This window comes from Aquarana catesbeiana, linkage group LG02 (assembly GCF_042186555.1).
Source record: "Aquarana catesbeiana isolate 2022-GZ linkage group LG02, ASM4218655v1, whole genome shotgun sequence".
NCBI classification, from domain to species: Eukaryota; Metazoa; Chordata; class Amphibia; order Anura; family Ranidae; genus Aquarana; species Aquarana catesbeiana.
Window position 1 is genome coordinate 581,715,156 of NC_133325.1, and position 17,674 is coordinate 581,732,829.

The 17,674-nt window shown below is 45.0% G+C and overlaps 1 protein-coding gene across 4 annotated transcripts in view; it reads right to left on the minus strand.

The window, feature by feature from the left end:
* SYTL1 (synaptotagmin like 1) overlaps positions 1-17,674 on the minus strand; it is a 95,316-nt gene that overhangs the window by 67,514 nt on the left and 10,128 nt on the right. Inside the window, exon 2 of one of the 4 annotated variants that reach the window (XM_073616173.1) lies at positions 12,039-12,139. The exons of the other annotated variants lie outside the window; for them this stretch is intronic. The gene's annotated coding sequence lies outside the window, so the exon portion shown is untranslated. The remainder of the gene's footprint in view (positions 1-12,038; positions 12,140-17,674) is intronic. 4 annotated transcript variants of the gene reach the window in all.

Consider the following 17,674-nt stretch of genomic DNA (forward strand, 5'->3'; position numbering starts at 1 on the left):
AGTGGAAGCAGAGATCTGATATACAGTATAAGGCAACCCATAGACAAGTCATTGTTTTTTGTTCAGGCAGCGGGCTGAGAAAAAAAAAGAACCAAATCAATTCCCCCATCCACCCACTTGAGGTGGACAGGGGAATCCTTCCTAATGTATTCTGACAGTGGGGAAATTATTGCTATAGCCTATAGACCGAAAATCTGTCGGATCCGTAGGTCAACTTCTGTACAACCTCCTTGACCATACATGGATCAAATTTGTCTGGGTCAGCAGGTACTTTCAATCTACAGTATGAATGGCTGGCTTAAGTTACACTTACTTACAATAGTCTACCAAACCCTTCTGTCGTGGCTTTATATTATGCTGACCATATGCTATACAATCTGAATTGTACAGTCTCTTTTAGATTTACGGACAACCATTTAGTGCAAGGGCCTTTTTTGATCGGATACACATTGAATGGATTGTTTAGGTTTTTCCCTCATATTATAAAGTTTTGGTCAATTTAAAGGAGCTTTGACAGAGCTTGTACAATCACATTGTAGTGTTTATTCTGGCAGAGGCAGGCAAAGCACCAACAAATTGCAGGGAGTGTTGGACTTAGCTGCCAAGCCCTATTCCCACACATTGCTTTAGACCCATCACTATGCAGCCCCACGCATCAATAAGAAAGCTCAACTTGGCTCTTCTATTTGAATCTATGGCGCATGTAGTCACGCTTGTGCAACTGACATAAAGCTTTGGCTTCAGTACCCTCAGAGTCACTGCCTGAAATAAGTAAAAGATAATTGTTTCTGGATTTTTTTTTAGATTTTTGTTTGATGCATGCTTGTAATGCAGCGTACACACGGTCAGACTTTTCGACCGAACTGGTCCGACGGATGCCGATGGACCAAATCCGGCGGACAATCCGATCGTGTGTGGGCTCCATCGGACCTTCAGCTGACTTTTCCAGTCGCAAATCTGACGGACTTTAGATTTGGAACATGCTTCAAATCTTTACGGCGTAACTCTGCCGGACCCAGAAATCCGCTCGTCGGTATGCTAGTCCGACGGACAAAAACCGACACTAGGGCAGCTATTGGCTACTGGCTATCAACTTCCTTATTTTAGTCCGGTGTATGTCATCACGTATGAATCCGTCGGACTTTTGTGTGATCGATTGTAGGCAAGTCCGTTCATTAGAAAGCCCGTCGGAAGTCCGCTAAAAGTCAGTCGAAAGTCTGTCGGACAGGCTGTATGTGGGACTTTTGTTGCTGAAAAGTCCAACCGTGTGTACGCGGCATTAGTGGTTTTAGTCTCAAAACTAGATTTAGCCTGGGAATCATTCTTCTAGGGCTTGTTAACACCAGATAGCCATCCTGATTGCATGGCCACTGATGTGAGATGGCTGGAACAGCAACATAGTACCGATCACCTTGTTTTTCTTTTGTTTGAACTGTATTGAAATACCAAAGTAGCATTTCGTAAAGTTCTATTCATATAGTGTAACGGTAATGTGGTAGTTTGCATCGCAACCCCTTGCGCTGAAAATGCGCTACATGCAGTAGCCTTTTCAGCAGACATCACTGCAGTGTTGTGAACTGACACCATAGAAAGCAAAGCTTTTTACTTTTTCCTGCACTGGAGCTGCACAAGGCAAGGCTACCAAGTGCAGTTGCAGCTCACCTGGTATGAACAAGCCCTTATGTCCTGTACACATGACCGGTTTTTCTGTCAGAATAAACTCTGAAGGTTTTTACGTCGGAGTCCCGACGGAATTCCACTCAAGCTATCTTGTATACACACGGTCACGCCAAATTCCAACCATCCAGAACGCGGTGACGTACAACATGTACGACGGGACTAGAAAACGGAAGTTCAGTAGCCAGTAGCCAATAGCTTCCGTCTCGTACTTGCTTCGGAGCATGCGTCCTTTTTTGTACGTCGGAACAGCATACAGACGATTGTTTTCCCAATAGGAATTGGTTCAGTCGGAAAAATTTAGAACATGTTCTCTTTCTAGATCCATCAGAATTTTCGACATAAAAAGATCAGTATATACGATGAAAAGCTCCCCTCGGACTTTCTCTGTCGGACATTCCGCTCGTGTGTACACGGCATAAAAGTAACTAAACCCATCAATTTAAGAGTTTCAAAAACAGGTACATTCCCAGCATGCCAGGAATGTAACTGTCACATTTGATTGTGCTCTCAACCAAACTGTCAAACCATCAAATGGCTGATGTCATAACTGATCACATGTGCAGCATCATGGCAGTTGCAAATTAAACAGAGTTTAAAGCCTAGTAGTACACACTGGCCGAATGTCGGACGGCATCGGCTGGTTCAATAGAAACCGGCTGACATTCGGCTTGTGTGTACTGCAGCCGGTCATGACCAAAAAAGGGGCGTGGCCGAAAAAGGCTTCTGTTCAGCTATTGGCTGACCGGAGTGTTCTGATGGGGGGACCATCCCCCTGTCAGAACACAATAGAACAGCAGGGGAGATCGCTGTGCTAACACTGGATTGTTAGTACAGCGGCTTCAATCTGAGCTGTCCGTTTGTTTTTTTTGTTCAGTCCAAAACTATTAGTGTGTACCAGGCTTAAGATGGCAGTTTCCTTGGCTGAAAAAAATAGGAGGATTTAGTTACCCTTTAAAGAGGGAGTCCCACGAAAAAAAAAAATTTAAAAGTCAGCAGCTACAAATACTGCAGCTGCTGACTTTTAAAATAAGGACACTCAACTGTCCCAGGGTCCAACGATGTTGGCACCCGAGACCGAATCATCCCTCGGTCCTCGGGTGCTGCCGCTGCCATTCTCTGTAACGGAATCAGGAAGTGAAGCGCTGCGGCTTCACTTCCCGGTTCCCTACTGTGCATGTCGCTGCGCTTCCTAACTGGTCCCCGCTGTCTCTGGGACCCGTTTGTGTCCCAGCAGACAGCGCGGTGGGGACGGGAAGAGGCATAGACTCCCGTGGGAGTCTATGCCGGAAGTGGGTGCAAATACCTGTCTTAGACAGGTATCTGCACTCCCCTCCCCCCTGGAAGGTGCCAAATGTGACACCAAAGGGGGGGAGGGTTCCGAAAAGCGGAGGCTCAATTTTTGTGTGAACCTCCGCTTTAATGAGGGGTCCAGCATTGACAGCTCACATATTTTTTACACTCTACCTTATAAATTTAGATATTCAGTAGACAGTTCTTTATCGTGATCCAATTTTTTCACTATAGATTTTACATTTCACTCATTTATATTTAATGTATACCAACCCCTACGGTATTGAGGAACCATCCAGTAAACTGTCTAAGTTGTGCTGTGTTTGAATGGTGGAAAAGAAAGGTCAATTCTGAGAATAAAAGGTGGGACTTTGCTAAACATTGTACACCACCCATACATGGCCAGGCACTGCTTGCGTGACATTCGCAATCAAAGTAAGATCAGTAAGCTGATTCATAAAGTCAAGCTGTTCTTTCTGAAGATGTTTTTCTAGCTTTAGCCCTGATTCATACTGGAGCGTTTTGACATGCGATTTGACATGTCAAATCGGCGGCAATTGCCGTCAATGGCACCGCCCTAATCGGTGCGACGCCGCTTCTGTGGCGCTGCACCAATTTAAAAAAGTTGTTTCTGTACTACTTTTTGCGATTTCGGGCTGCGATTTACATTGATATCTGTGCAGGAACCTGCACAGATGTCTCTGAAATCGCGGCTGAAATTGTGCGAGTTCAGCTGAACTCACACGGCTTCATTCCTGCAGCTCAGTGTGAACCCGGGCTTAATACTATTTTACCAGGATATCTGCCTGTTTTCTCACCAATTAGCTCTCATTTCATTTTTTTTTTTTTTTTTTGCATTGATCTTTCTAATTAGTTGAATCTTACCAAATTAGATTAAAAATAGTCTCCTACTGTCCTCTAATTCAGGGGTCTCCAAACTATGCCCTGAGGGTCACATCTGGCTTGTTAAACATTTTTTACCCAGCCCACAGCACTTCTGATGTAAAGGGATGGTGGCGCTGACGTGATGTGAAGGGGGGCTTCAGCTGTGAAAGGGGGCTCTGATGTGAAAAGGGGGGTTCTGATGTATAAGAGAGGACTCTGATGTGATGTGAGAATTTCACAGCCCATTGGTGGAGGACCCCCTAACTGCATAGCTCCCAACTGTCCCTGATTTGGAGGGATCTGTCCCTCTTTCCCCTTCATGTGTCCCTCATTTTGGTCTGATCCATATAGTTGTATATAAAATGCACTTTATATCTTTCAAAAAGTGTTTCCCAGTGCTAAACCTACAAATAATCCAGCATGCCCCTGGGCACTGTCTCCCAGGGGCACGCTGGATTATTTGTATCCTGAATATGCAGCGATGGGATTGTATTGAGCCTTTAGCAATGCTAACACTAAATCCAGGATCTAATTGGTACATCCGATGTTGGCCCTCTTGCCTTTAATGGCTGCTCCCATAATTAGGAACACTGTTTACACGCCTCTGCCGAGATACTTGGCTATATCTAATATACTTTCTAACTTCTGATTGAACTTTCTCATCCTACCGTGACTTGCATGATTTTGCATCTCAATTTAAGATAGAGAGACTTATTCCCTTCTCTGTCTCATCTGTGAACCTTGGCCGTGTCCTGAGGAAGCCTAACGGCGAAACGCGTAGACATAAAAGAGCTCACTACACAATAATCATAGATGCATACATGTTACAATTGTGACTATGTTTTTTAGATATTTGTATTTTTCAATAAATATATATTTTTTATACTGCTATATCTTCTCCGCTGTTTCTTAGTCTAAAAGTCCGCCTCCCTGGTAATACTCAGTACTACCTTATTTTGTATCCTCAATGATTTATGGACGTGGCTTATTTTTGGTGCACTTTTTTCTTTTTTGTATCTGTTGGATATGTCCCTACTAACTTTGCACATCTAGACTTTGCAATATTTGCCCACCTTTCTTTGCAGGGGGTTTGCGAGTGACCCGATCGGGGGGGAAGGGTGGCTGGCTGTGCCCCCCTAAAAAAAATACCACCGGCCGCCATTGATCGTGGCTGTCATACTGAAAAGATTGCAGACCCCTGCTCTACTGCAATGGTTTGCATGCATAGACTTCGTGATTGCTGGAGAATTACACCAACGTTATTTGTGTGGCCAATAATACTGTCAGACAGTTAATGATAGATACATTACAGGTACAGCCTTTATTCTACAGCATGTTCTGTAACTCTATTCTATCTTTATAGTTTCCACCTAAAAAGAAAACAGTAACTCAGAGAAACAAAGGAGTAAAATGGTGACATTCGCAACCTTTACACCCCTCTGTAACACAAAGACATGAAAAGTGTTATCTCACGGACAGATTTTGTTACAGGCAAATAAAGCTGGCAGACTTCCTCTTTGTAAGAGTACACTACACCCCTGCATTGCTCACATAGCAACGCTGTTTCATCTATTATTCCTAGGTCATTTGTAGATGCTTTGACATTTGTCTTTATTAAACAAGCCACACCTCCTAAAGCGCACTATACATCAAGTATTCTGATATAGTTTGCAAAGAAAGGTTTTTTTTTATGAGGCCATGATATGTGTGCATATCACATAGGAAAGTGTGTAGAACAGACAGCACAGTATTTATATCCATATGTTACCTGTTCAGTTTTCCACTAACTCTGGGCCCGCTCACATTTAGCTCGTCCATTGCATGTTAACATTCACAATAAGACTGGCCACACATGAATCTGTCATTTTTCAATCAGCCAGTGGGCTGATAGAAAAGGGATTGTCAAAGAGTTGGAATAAGGGGCTGGATACAGCTCTGGGGAACATGTACCAAAAAATAAAAATAAAATAATAATTCAGTTTGGCCAGAAGAAGTGATTTTAAGGTTTCAAAAGCCCATTAAATACCATGCCTGGGGGATGCACTTAACCTGCCCGTGAAGTGATGCATCTGTGCGATGTATACAAACTTCTACAGCAGTGGATTCCAAACTGTGCCCCGGGGGTCAGGTGCGGCTATTTGCATGCTTTTATCCGGCCCTTGGGACACTTTTCCTGCCACTGATGCAATACACCATTCCTCCCACTGACACCAAAAAATTGGCATAATTCCTGTTACTAACATCAATAATGGGGCACTATTTCTCTCATTGACACCAATGATGGGGCACTATTTCTCCCACTGACACCAACAATGGGACAATATTCCCCCCTACTGATACCAGCGATGGCTCACTATTCCTCCCCTGAATGCCAAAGATGCACTGTTTACTCCCACTGACACCAGTAAGATTTCTCGCTGTCCACAGTCTGGCCCCCCTAAAGTCTGAAGGACAGTAAACTGGCCCTTTGCTTAGAAAGTTTGGACACCCCTGTTCTACAGCAAATCTGAAACTAACAAAGAAAAAAATGCTGCTTAAATTGCCATAAAACGACAGTTTTCAGCTGCTTCCTTCTGTTTGTACACAAAGCATTCGGTGATTTCTTCCATCATTTTTACACCCTTATCCTAGATGGGGATCTGATATAGATGTCAATGAGGATCCCATTCCACACAAAAAAAAAAAAACAATAGTGTGGGGTTCCCCGTAAAAATACATTCTTGATGAGGATCTGGTCTGAATATTAAGGGGGACCCTATGCAAAAAAGCCAAAAAAACAGCCTGCAACTCCCCAAAAATCCATACCCTTATCCGAGCATGCAGACTGACAAGCCTTAAAAGGGAGTAATGGGCATGCGCCCAACCCCATCCTGCACCATACCAGGCAACGTGCTCTTAAAGCGGAGTTCCATCCATTTAAAAGTCAGCAGCTACAAAAAGTGTAGCTGCTGACTTTTAATAATCTGACACTCACCTGTCCCACGGTCCAGTGATGCAGGCGCAGGAAGCCGGCATTCTAACTGTGGGCGCCCGGCTGTGGCTTTACAGTCTGGCGTGCGCTGCATGCTGTGAATGGGCGGGAAATCTTCTGGGACCTGTGACGTGTCCCAGAAGATTGCAGGGACGGAGGGGGGAGAGGTGATCTTCCTTCTGGCGCTGCGGCGAGGAAGTGGGAGCTGGATGCCTCTAAAAACAGGGTACCCCCCCCCCCCCAAAATGACATGCCAAATGTGACATGTCAGGGGGTCACCAGCACTCAAAGCGGAAGTTCAATGTTTGGGTGGAACTCCGCTTTAACATGGTGGAGTACCTTGCCAGGGGAACCCCCTGTTTCCCCCCCCTCCCGTGGGGGGGGTCATGAGGACAGGACAGGAACCCCCCCCCCCGTGAGGACAGGACCTCTAAATCACACATCTGGATTGGTGGGGGTGGGGGTCTAGGGGCATTGGACTTGGAATCTGGAAGCACCCATTAAAAACAAGGGGGTCCTCAGCTACCACCCCCTTTGTGAACGAGTAAGGGGTACATAGTATCCATATTATCCCTACTCATTCGTGCACCACAGTAAATAAATTCACTTTTAGACAAGTTTATAATTTGAAAAAAAAAAAGTCCCATAATGTAAATTCATAGTAATTCAGGTTGCCTAGTAATACAGATCCATATTAATCACAATGAATGATGTCCATCAACCCTCCAAAAGAATAAAAAACCTGCTGACTGTCAACACAATCTGTTCTCCTTGCTCACTTGCCACTCAATGATATCTCCTGGTCCCCCCCTTAAAACGAAACAAAGGGGCAGGGTCTCCTGGGGAGCTCATTAACAATGTCAATGTCACCGCACAAATATGGCCATATGGCCATTTGGTCAGTTCCATCAGCACTATACTTGCCTGCTTGTTTACATGGACAATAAATGGTTGCTAAGGGCTCGTAGGGTGCTGGCACCAGCTGCTAATCTAAAAACCATTGACAGGAAGCAGTTGCCAAATGAGCAAAAAGACTGGTATGTAGATGAAAGCCTGGATAAGCTAAGTTCAGTGCGAACTTGCGCTTGAGCTCATCCCTACTGGATAGCAGTCCTCATTTGGTTTAATAAACTGTAGATTCCACGAGTTCCTCTCTGTTGCATTACTGCAGTGGGCCCCAACTAGTATCAGAAAAATAGAAAGACTAGGACCTGCTCACACACATTATTTCAACGAAATATTGATTCACTGCAACTTGGGTGCACAAAAATAAAAAAATACATTGCTTTTAGGCCCGGTTCACACCAGAACGCAGTGCGGGAAAGGCGTGTCCCATGGTTGTTTCCAACACTGTGCTAAAACGCCCTGCCCTTGCAATCTGCTGCGGGTGCCAGTGCATATTGCAAAGGCAGTGTGTTTGTGGGGAACCAAATTGCATAGTACTGCAGTTTGGTGCGGTGCGTTTTTTAAAATGCATTAACGTAAAAAATGCCTAGCACTTTGTACCATTTAAAACCAGGGGCATTGCAAGTATTGTGAAAGACATTGCATACCCCGAACCACTACCTCTCTATATTGCTCTATAAATTGTTTAATCCTGACCCCTGCTCTCTTTACACTAGGCTGTTTACATTAAATTACAAAATGCACCTTCGACTAAGTAGACAAAAGTCCTTGCAACGGCTCTGGCACAATGACTGCTGTGTTGGTGATCAGGAACGATGTGACTGTCCTGGCGGTGATCAGGGACACTGTAACTGGTGTGGCGGTGATCAGGGACACTGACTGGTGACAGTATATAAACAAAAAGAATTCAATTTTTTTTTTACAATTTTTTTTCATTATTATTATTATTATTATTTATTTCTATTTTTTTTACATTCTGTCAGCAGAACACTGCATTACTCTGGGAAGGTGATCTAGATTTTTGTTTTTTTTTACACTGTGATTCTTTGTTACAGTGATGATCGCTGTAACAGCAATCGTTTTAACTGTCATGAATGACTTTCATTCATGACAGCTTGCTTACTATTGTGATTGCTGTGACTGGCTACAGCTATCACATGGTACAGGGCTGCTGTGGATGGCCCTGTACTATGTGATTACTGTGATCTATCACAGAGATCACAATAGTAAACAACACTGGCGGCTGGTGCTTAAAGTGGTTGTTAACCCACTGTACTTAAATAGTGTTATCCCCTCTGTATCATAATAACATTTTCCCTTGTGTCTGTGTAATGTAAAAAAACTGCCGATATATACCTGTATAAACTGCGCTCTGAGCGCTCGGCTGACATGTCAGCTCCCTTGTTTCTCCAGCTCAGAGCTGAAGTGGGCGGGGCCGAGCCGTCCTGCTGACCTCAGCCGGTGGAGGAAGAGGAGAGAGGAGAGAGAGAGCCGACAATCAGCTGAGCGGTGGGAGCCGTTTATACAGGTACAGATCGGCTGAGTTCTTACATTACACAGGTACAGGGACAGATGTTCTAATGCTACAGAGGGGATAAGAAGATTTATGATCAGATACAAGAGGGGCAGAAGCGGGGCGGGGGGGGGGGGGGCGGCGCAGCTAAGAGCAGAGAGGGAAGTGGGGGAGACAAAGGACACAGACACAGGGAGAGCTGCAGACAGGAGAGCTGTGGCTGACAGAATCATGCAAATAGACCACAATGTCAGGGGCTCAGCAGCCATGATTATCATGGTCTGTTTGAAGGGGGGAGGGTATAGCCAGGCAGGATCAGCCAGGTTTTTTAGAGTATACAAGGGGCCAAATGACACAGCACAAGCACTGTGCTGTATAACATGCTTTAAAGGAACAGGATCAGGTTTTTTTTTTTTTTTGGGTTAACAAACGCTTTAACCCCTTCCCGCCGACCGTACGCACATATGCGTACTCGGCTTTCCGGGGTTATACCGGGATGATGCCCGCAGCTGCAGGCATCATCCCGGTACCGTTGTTTTCAGCGGGCGATCGGCTACCCGAGTATAACAACCAATGCGGCTAAAAGCCGCTCGGCTGTTATACCGGAGGAGCGGGAGGGGACATCCCCCCCCTCCCGCCGCCTCCCGCCGCTGTTACCGGGCCTCCCGTGCGATCGGGAGGCCCGGTGTCCAATCGGGAATCTTCGGCGGCTGGGGGCGGGCTGGAACGAAGCTGTGAGCGGCTTCGTTCCAGCCTTCTAATTGTAAACGCGGAAGCGACGTCATGACGTCACTTCCCGTTTACTCGGCTGCCAATGGCGCCGAATTTAAAAAAGTATACAGTATTCAGAATCGCCGTTTTCGGCGATCTGAATACTTTGAAGTGTAAAGGAGGGATGGGGGGTCTTTTAGACCCCCCATCCCTTCATAAAGAGTACCTGTCACCACCTATTACTGTCACAAGGGATGTTTACATTGCTTGTGACAGCAATAAAAGTAAAAAAAAAAAAAAATTTTTAAACACAATTTATAAAAGTACAAAAATAAATAAAATAAATAAATAAATAAAAAATTTTTTAAAGCGCCCCCGTTCCCGCGAGCTCGCGCAGCGAAGAAAACGCATACGGAAGTCGCGCCCGCATATGTAAACGGTGTTCAAACCACACATGTGAGGTATCACCGCGATCGTCAGAGCGAGAGCAATAATTCTAGCCCTAGACCTCCTCTGTAGCTCAAACCTGGTAACCGTAAAAAATTTTTAAAGCATCGCCTATGGAAATTCATAGGTACCGTAGTTCGTCGCCATTCCACGAGTGCGTGCAATTATAAAGGGTGACATGTTTGGTATCTATTTACTCGGCGTAACATCATCTTTCACATTATACAAAAAAATTGGGGTAACTTTACTGTTTGGATTTTTTAAAATTCATGAAAGTGTCACTTTTCCAAAAATTTGCGTTTAAAACACCGCTGCACAAATACCGTGTGATAAAAAATATTGCAACAATCGCCATTTTATTCTCTAGACTCTCTTCTAAAAAAATATATATAATGTTTGGGGGTTCTAAGTAATTTTCTAGCAAAAAATACGGATTTTAACTTGTAAACACCAAATTTCAAAAATAGGCTTAGTCATGAAAGGGTTGATTGATTGTCCAGGAGGGGAATCAGGAAGACAATAGCGAATATATATTCTCTGTTGTCACACAAGTGCTCTGCGCCCCGAGCTCACCCTTTTTTAAAGCCAATTAGAGCCTCAGGCTCTAGTCATATGCTTAAAAAAAACCCATTGAAATCAATGCGTCTGGTGCCCTGCATGTAGATCAGGGGGCCGGACATATGGATGGGGGGGGCGGCGCCTGTACACCCTGCATGGGCGGCCCCCACTGGTAAGCAAGCTGTCATGAATGAAAGCTATTTATGACAGTTTTATTTACATGTTATCGTGAAATTACTCTGATTGGTCACAGTGATTACATGAGATGATACCTGGGCGGCTCACAGTGGTCAGGTACCAAGCACTGGTCACAGGATCTTGCTGCTGCGCATGCCAGGGAGACGTCCCTTGAAGCCCTCCTGGAATTGGAGAACCACCAGACGGCTGTATTTTGACTACGGTGGGTGGGAGGTGGTTAAGGAGCTTATTTACTAAATGATTTGGCATTTCTAAAGACACACTGAGATTCTATGTTCACCTGCACTTCACAATACATATTTTTCATGTAATAGCTGATTTACCTGCCATAGGATTTGAATTTCTGTTCATCCAGTCCTCATATTTACACAGCTCTGCCACACAACAGAGTCCTACCTGGTGGGGAAAAGGGCCAGAGTTTGTTCTGCTGCAGCTTCACTTACAAGCCTTTTTCTCATCCTTACCCTGTGACTGGACAGTGAAATGGGAAGCAGCACGCTGATGAGCTTATCTCTCTGTCACTCTTTCCACCTATAAGCATGCTCTGTGCACTGTAACACAACTGATGGGCTACTATGTAACTTCCTACTATGTAACTATGTAACTTGTGCTGCTGCTTCTTCCTCCCCCTATCTGAGCTCTGCTGTACAGGAGACTGCAAGAGGCTGATACAAAGTCAAAGGCAGGCATTAACAATGCTCGCATTTACAAAGATACAATTAATGATGTAGTAATAATTACAGGGCTGCATCTGTTATACCTATTATATCGTTCAAATTTAAAGTAGATTGAAATACGATCATTAAAAACAAATTCAAGCTTTAATATGTTAATATAATTTCAAAAGTTGTTTCTTTACAACTTTAATAAAATTAATACCTGGTAATCCTGGTATAATGTTCTTGTTAAGGCATTTCCTGTTATGAGTTGATTACTTTATCCAAGTGGTGCTCCTGCAGTGCCACCCTGTCACATACACCCTGGAGGAGAAAACATGTGGCTATGCTGGTAAACATTAGCAGGGATGGGCCACCTATTGTATGTCACAATCAGTAAAGAAGTGCACAGCAAAATTGTGCAGCTAATTCTGGAGCTAGTGCATGTGAATAGGAAGTTGTTGAAAAAGACTGGAGCAGATCAACAGCAATGAGATGAAAACAAAAAAGGTAAAAAAGCATTTCACGGAAAAAAAATAATGTTTATGGTACACAGTGCTTTGGCATCTGCTTTAAACTCATTACATTCTAAAAAAAAATATATTTGTCTTAGACACAGATCTGATCCTTAGATGATTCTTACCACCAGCTAAATACATTCCCAAGTACACATTGCTTACTTAGAGAAATGTAATATAGGATGTGGTGAAAACAGAAGTGTTGCAAGGTATTTTTCAAGAGTTATTTGACTGTCCTACTCCTCTGGCTTGAGGCCGCTTGGCATAATACTAATGGTTCATTTCTACTGAAGTGCAGCAAGAAAGAGGAAAAGATCAATGAAGAGTGACAAGAACCAGAAGAACAGCAAAAGGAGAAGAAGAACACGACGAGAGACTAAAAACAGCTTTATACCCTTTTTGTCTTGTTAGCGTAGCACCATCTAGTGAGTGTGCTAGGGTTGTTAGTGTAGGTTTGTAGAGTAAGCTTGTTAGTGTAGGTAAATTTATTTCAGCTCACGCTAAGCCTGAGCTGTGAATCTGGGTCAGGGTTCAGTGACTCAGGGCTGGGTGACTCATCCTGACAGCTGCTCTGGTGCCACCCCCTGTTTTCTGGGACATTGAAGAATGTTCTAGACATAGTGGGTGGAAGTTAGGAGGAGCTGCTTGGAATATTTATGAGGGCCTCAGCCAATCCCCAGTAAAGGGCTGTCAGGGGGCGGGCCACCGAGTCGGTGAAAGATGGAGTGCTCTGGGGGGGGGAGGCATGGGAGCAAGTAGAGAGGACAGCAGGAGCTGGTCAGCACTACTGAGAGATCTCTCGAGAGTCAGCCGGTTGGGCTGGTGAGCATCCATCTGGAGGACTGTGGGGAGAAGTTAGCCAGAAGAGATAGTGAAATGGGCAGCTGCAGCCAGGTGGGTTGGCAGTGCCTGAAAAGGTGGTGCTGGGACCAGTAGCCACAGGGAAACAGTACTTTGATTTATTACACTGCAGGATGGCTTAAGCCTAGTACACACCACTAGTTTCTTTTCATTCAACCCAGCGGGTTTAACGAAAAAAAAAACTGACAGCTCAGGTCGGAGCCGCTGTACTAACAATCCAATGTTAGTACAGCGATCTCCCCTGCTGTTCTGGAACACTCCGGTCAGCGTTCTCAGCAATTGGCTGAGAGCGCTGATCAGGAGCCAGTCATTTCCCTTTGACAGACCGGCTGCCATACACGCGGGCCGAATGTCGTCCGGTTTCAATTGAACTGGCCGATGCTGCCCAACAACTTTCAAATCCTGTCATAATATTTTCAACTGGATTGAGGTCTGAGCCTTGACTGAGCCATGCTAACACATTCAGGTTCTTGGTTTTAAAGCCCCACTCCGGGCAGCAGAAAAAATTACCCTGGTAGTGGGGCCTCCCTGCACTGAAAGGGTTAAATGCTTGTTAAAGTGGAGTTCCAGCCTGGGTAAAAAAAAAATGAAAAGTCAACTTTTAATATAAGGACACTTACCTGTCCATCGGAGCTGGGTGTAGGCGCCGGTATCCTTGCTAAGGGAAACAGGAAGTGAAGCCTTGAGGCTTCGCAGCTTGTTTTCTACTGTGCATGCACGAGTCACGGTGCGCTTTCTGAATGGTCCCGCTGTCTTATGGGCAACAGGGGGGGGGGGGGATTTTTCATAGATCGCTGCACAATGATTGCATCTATTTTAGCCAGAAGTGGGAGCTGGTACCTGGTTTTGACAGATATCCGCTCCCCCCCGAAAGGTGCCAAATGTGGCAGCAGAGGGGGGAGGGTGCTAACAAGCAGGGCTTCCACTTTTGGGTGGAACTCCGCTTTAAGTTCAGTGGGCCGTTGGGCACCAGTCAGATTGCAGAATGGCAGCAAGGTGCCGGGCAATGGAATGCTTTCTGTTTTACCAGCACTGAGCACTGAAGGAGAGGCTGTGGGCGTGTAATTAGTAAGTGATCATCAACTGTAAAGACATCACTCTAAAGACATGCTGTTAGGTTAATTGGCTTCTGTCCAAAATTGGCTCTGGTGAATGGGTGTGAGTTGGGGACCTTGGATTGTGGACCCCCTGGGGGTGTGTGGAGCACTGCGTAGATTGATGGTGCTACAGGGGTACCTTAAATATATAAAAAATAATAATATATAGTTGATGGGCATCTTGATGGGACGCGGGGATGGGAACAATTGTGGGCGCTCACTCAGGTTGAACTGGATGGACTGGTGTCTTTATTCAACCTTACTAACTATGTAACTATGTAACTATGTAACTGGGTGGGGGGGTTAATTTCACTGCCATAACCATCAACCTTGGCATCAAGTGGGGGAAGAGTGCTAACTTTTACTGCCATGACCAAAAATGGTGGATGGGGAAGGGGGGTTAACTTTCATTGCCATGATCATCAATATGGGGGGGGGGGGGATTAATTTACACTACCATGATCACCACTGAGATGGGAGAGTTAATGTTCACTACAGTGGCCACCAATGCAGGGGGGTTAAATTTCACTGTCAGGGACCATCAATGCAGGGGAGATGGGGATAGGGATAGATTTCATTACCAGTGACGATCATTGTGAGGGGAATTATTGTAACTGTCACCAGTATTGGGGGCTATTATTGCATCTACTGACACCAATGTTGGGAACTTGGGATTATTATAGCATCCATTGACACCAATGTTGAGGGTTATTATTGCATCCACTGACACAAATGTTGAGGTTTATTATTGCATCCACTGACAGCAATGTTGGGGGCTAATATTGCATCTACTGAATCCAATGCTTGGGGTTATTATTGCACTCACTGACATTAATTCTGGAGTTAATTTTACACTCACTAACACCAATGCTGGGGGTTATTGTTGTACTCACTGTCACCAGTGCTGGGAGTTATTATTGCATCCAGTGATACCAATGCTGGGAGTTAATATTGCACTCACTGGTACCAATGTTAGGGGGTAGTACTGCATTCACTGACTCCAATGATGGGGTTATTATTGTGTCCACTGACACCAATGTTAGGGGTTATTATTGCACTCGCTGACAAATCTTGGGGCATTTAGGTATAAAAACACACAGCTATTGTACGGCCCTCTTGAAGTGTTGGGGGCCCCACTTGAGGATCTTCATAGTTTTCAAGTTGATCACCACTGGTCTAGAGGTAGAGGAATAATCTGTAATACTTTCCTAATTCCTCACTATGGCAGATTCCACTACCGCGTGGCTTGATCCAGTGGTTGTACTTTGATGTTATGTATAACACAGGACCAGCAGAGAGAAGAGGAGCATGCCAGGGAAGCAAAGAATAAGGTAATTATTACAACACATTCCTCTATTCCTGCTAGACCAAACATTTAACCCTTGCAGTGTGGCAGGGCTATAGATTTTTTTTTCTAGAGGGGGGGTAAACTTTGGGCATCCAGAAGAAAATAAGTAGGCAGCTTGTGCAGCGCCGAATTGTAGGTGTAGCAAAATTGTGGTAAGGGCTTAAAACTTGAGCCTAGTCACTGTGTACACCAGGGGTCTTCAAACTATGGCCCTCCAGTTGTTCAGGAACTTCAATTCCCATTATGGCTAGTCATGTCTGTGAATGTCAGAGTTTTACAATGCCTCATGGGAAGTGTAGTTCTGCAACAGCTGGAGGGCCATAGTTTGAGGATCCCTGGTGTACACAGTAACGCATGCCACAGTAATTGTACAGTGGGGACAGAAAGCATTCAGACCCCCTTAAATTTTTCACTCTTTGTTATATTGCAACCATTTGCTAAAATCATTTAAGTTCATTTTTTTCCTCATTAATGTACACACAGCACCCCATATTGACAGAAAAACACAGAATTGTTTTTGCAAAAATTGACATTTTTGCAAATTTATTCAAAAAGAAATACTGAAATATCACATGGTCCTAAGTATTCAGACCCTTTGCTCAGTATTTAGTAGAAGCACCCTTTTGATCTAATACAGCCATGAGTCTTTTTGGGAAAGATGCAACAAGTTTTTCACACCTGGATTTGGGGATCCTCTGCCATTCCTCCTTGCAGATCCTCTCCAGTTCGGTCAGGTTGGATGGTAAACGTTGGTGGACCGCCGTTTTTAGGTCTCTCCAGAGATGCTCAATTGGGTTTAAGTCAGGGCTCTGGCTGGGCCATTCTAGAACAGTCACGCAGTTGTTATGAAGCCACTCCTTCGTTATTTTAGCTGTGTGCTTAGGGTCATTGTCTTGTTGGAAGGTAAACCTTCGGCCCAGTCTGAGGTCCTGAGCACTCTGGAGAAGGTTTTCGTTCAGGATATCCCTGTACTTGGCCGCATTCATCTTTCCCTCGATTGCAACCAGTCGTCCTGTCCCTGCAGCTGAAAAACACCCCCACAGCATGATGCTGCCACCACCATGCTTCACTGTTGGGACTGTATTGGACAGGTGATGAGCAGTGCCTGGTTTTCTCCACACATACTGCTTCCATGCGGACTTTCATGTGTCTTGCACTGAGGAGAGGCTTCCGTCGGGTCACTCTGCCATAAAGCCCCGACTGATGGAGGGCTGCAGTGATGGTTGACTTTCTACAACTTTCTCCCATCTCCCGACTGCATCTCTGGAGCTCAGCCACAGTGATCTTTGGGTTCTTCTTTACCTCTCTCACCAAGGCTCTTCTCCCCCCGATAGCTCAGTTTGGCCAGACGGCCAGCTCTAGGAAGGGTTCTGGTCGTCCCAAACGTCTTCCATTTAGCCCGGGTTCACACCACAACGGGCTGCGGATCGCACAGGAGCGCTGTGCGTCCCTGTTCACCGTTTCAGGGACGAATCAGGGCCGATTCTATGCCTGAATTCGGCCCTGAAACGCAGCCAAAGACGCACAGCGTTTTTGTGCAGTGCGCACCGCAGCCGCCCCGGAGATATGTGAACTGGCTCCATAGGGAGCCAGTCACATTCTCCTGCTATGCGAATTAGAGGTGCGGAAACGCACCTCTAATTCGCATAGGTGTGAACTCGGGCTTAAGGATTATGGAGGCCACTGTGCTCTTAGGAACCTTAAGTGCAGCAGAAATTTTTTTGTAACCTTGGCCAGATCTGTGCCTTGCCACAATTCTGTCTCTGAGCTCTTCAGGCAGTTCCTTTGACCTCATGATTCTCATTTGCTCTGACATGCGAGCTGTAAGGTCTTATATAGACAGGTGTGTGGCTTTCCTAATCCAATCAGTATAATCAAACACAGCTGGACTCAAATGAAGGTGTAGAACCATCTCAAGGATGATCAGAAGAAATGGACAGCACCTGAGTTAAATATATGAGTGTCACAGCAAAGGGTCTGAATACTTAGGACCATGTGATATTTCAGTTTTTCTTTTTTAATAAATCTGCAAAAA